Below are 3,207 nucleotides of genomic sequence, written 5' to 3'. Positions count from 1 at the left end.
CCATTGATGACAAAGAGCAAGAGCCTCTCCAAAGTATGCCAGGTCCTTCTCCATACGAGAGACATCAATAGACTTGATGGTCACAAACAAGTTCTTCTTGATCTTTAGAATGTCAAGGTAGATCAACAATTGCTCCTTGGTCCAGAAGGGACGACCAACAAGTGCCTCATCCTGAGCACGACGATACGGGTTGCGAATGCGGAACACCTCAAACTCCTTTGCGGTCATCTCATCACGAGGGGTGTACTTCTCCTTCTCCTTTTGCTTACTGGTTGGTGACTTCACGTGCCGCCTGGGAGGACCACTAGAACTAGAAGGAGTGCCATATGCGGTACGGTAGCGCTTAGATCCACCCGGACGCTCGGGGTTCTTGCGACGAGCATGATGAACAGAGCTACCATCACCTGGAACCCACAAACACGGAGCAAGGGAAAAGCAGGTGTAAAGCCATAGCATAAGCCAAGAGACATAAAATGAGAATTGAAGTAAGTGCAAAAAGTGTGAAAATCCAGATCACAGCGGTAGTACCGCTGGATACGAGCGGTAGTACCGCGGCAAGCAGTAGTACCGACGGCATCCAAGCGGTAGTACCGCTGGATACGAGCGGTAGTACCGCGGCAAGCAGTAGTACCGACGGCATCCAAGCGGTAGTACCGACCACCCAACGGGATGACTTCCGCGGTGTGGATCCGGTAGTACCGGTGACGTGAAGATGCATAGCCCCCGGTTCTCCTTCAGGTGCATATTCAGCACCGGATAAGTCACCATGCACTCAGTAGGAAGTGCCTCGCCTGGAAACTCAGCAGCTCACTTCTCCTCAATCAGTTTAAACAGATAAGGGCCATAGATGGGCACATTTCGGTCAGGCACGGCAGAGCAAAGCTCACGCCACATGATGTGTGAGATGTCCAAAGTAGATGACTTGCCCTGCTCCTTGATGCACATTAAGAGGAGAAACACCAAATAGGAGTGCACCATATCCAAATTCCTAATGCGAGGGAAGAGAGTGCTGCGAAAGATCCAGTGCATAATGTCCAAAAATGGAACGAGCTCCGTGCGAGTCCCCTTGAGAGTCTTCACTGTCCTGGAGTAGCGGATAAGCTTTGACTTGTGCATGGGAGGTGATTCCTTGAGAGGCCGGAGACCAACTGGGTTGTCTTCACCCTCATCAACAATACCTGAACAATCCGTGAAGTCCTTTCAATCAACCTTGAATCTCCTTCCACCGGTCATCCATGACATAGATCTCTCCTCGTTTGCATGGAAGTGAACCGTGGCATAGAATTGAGCCACAATCTCTGGATCATAGCCCTTGTTGTATGTGATGAAGGGAATGAGTCCCCATTGATGACAAAGAGCAAGAGCCTCTCCAAAGTATGCCAGGTCCTTCTCCATACGAGAGACATCAATAGGTTGACGGTCACAAACAAGTTCTTCTTGATCTTTAGAATGTCAAGGTAGATCAACAATTGCTCCTTGGTCCAGAACGGACGACCAACAAGTGCCTCATCCTGAGCATGACGATACGGGTTGCGAATGCGGAACACCTCAAACTCCTTTGCGGTCATCTCATCAGGAGGGGTGTACTTCTCCTTCTCCTTTTGCTTACTGGTTGGTGACTTCACGTGCCGCCTGGGAGGACCACTAGAACTAGAAGGAGTGCCATATGCGGTACAGTAGCGCTTAGATCCACCCGGACGCTCAGGGTTCTTGCGACGAGCATGATGAACAGAGCTACCATCACCTGGAACCCACAAACACGGAGCAAGGGAAAAGCAGGTGTAAAGCCATAGCATAAGCCAAGAGACATAAAATGAGAATAGAAGTAAGTGCAAAAAGTGTGAAAATCCAGATCACAGCGGTAGTACCACCGAAGGGTAAGCGGTAGTACCGCTGGATACGAGCGGTACTACCGCGGCAAGCAGTAGTACCGACGGCATCCAAGCGGTAGTACTGACCACCCAACGGGATGACTTCCGCGGTGTGGATCCGGTAGTACCGGTGACGTGAAGATGCATAGCCCCGGGTTCTCCTTCAGGTGCATATTCGGCACCGGATAAGTCACCATCCACTCAATAGGAAGTGCGTCGCCTGGAAACTCAGCAGCTCACTTCTCCTCAATCAGTTTAAACAGATAAGGGCCATAGATGGGCACATTTCGGTCAGGCACGATAGAGCGAAGCTCACGCCACATGATGTGTGAGATGTCCAAAGTAGATGACTTGCCCTGCTCCTTGATGCACATTAAGAGGAGAAACACCAAATAGGAGTGCACCATATCCAAATTCCTAATGCGAGGGAAGAGAGTGCTGCGAAAGATCCAGTGCATAATGTCCAAAAATGGAACGAGCTCCGTGCGAGTCCCCTTGAGAGTCTTCACTGTCCTGGAGTAGCGGATAAGCTTTGACTTGTGCATGGGAGGTGATTCCTTGTGAGGCCGGAGACCAACTGGGTTGTCTTCACCCTCATCAACAATACCCGAACAATCCATGAAGTCCATCCAATCAACCTTGAATCTCCTTCCACCGGTCATCCATGACATAGATCTCTCCTCGTTTGCATGGAAGTGAACCGTGGCATAGAATTGAGCCACAATCTCTGGATCATAGCCCTTGTTGTATGTGATGAAGGGAATGAGTCCCCATTGATGACAAAGAGCAAGAGCCTCTCCAAAGTATGCCAGGTCCTTCTCCACACGAGAGAGATCAATAGACTTGACGGTCACAAACAAGTTCTTCTTGATCTTTAGAATGTCAAGGTAGATCAACAATTGCTCCTTGGTGCAGAAGGGTCTACTTCTCCTTTTGCTTGCTGGTTGGTGACTTCACGTGCCGCCTGGGAGGACCACTAGAACTAGAAGGAGTGCCATATGCGGTACGGTAGCGCTTAGATCCACCCGGACGCTCGGGGTTCTTGCGACGAGCATGATGAACAGAGCTAGCATCACCTGGAACCCACAAACACAGAGCAAGGGAAAAGCAGGTGTAAAGCCATAGCATAAGCCAAGAGACATAAAATGAGAATAGAAGTAAGTGCAAAAAGTGTGAAAATCCAGATCACAGCGGTAGTACCACCGAAGGGTAAGCGGTAGTACCGCTGGATTCGAGCGGTAGTACTGCGGCAAGCAGTATAGCCGAGAAGGATGCTGACGTTATTGGTATTTCACCACGTCAGAATATTGCACATACCTGGACAGTCGGGGTTCAT

This window comes from Aegilops tauschii, chromosome 7 (genome assembly GCF_002575655.3).
Source record: "Aegilops tauschii subsp. strangulata cultivar AL8/78 chromosome 7, Aet v6.0, whole genome shotgun sequence".
Taxonomy (NCBI): Eukaryota; Viridiplantae; Streptophyta; class Magnoliopsida; order Poales; family Poaceae; genus Aegilops; species Aegilops tauschii.
The sequence above is the reverse complement of the archived record's forward strand: the minus strand, read 5'-3'. Positions refer to the sequence as shown.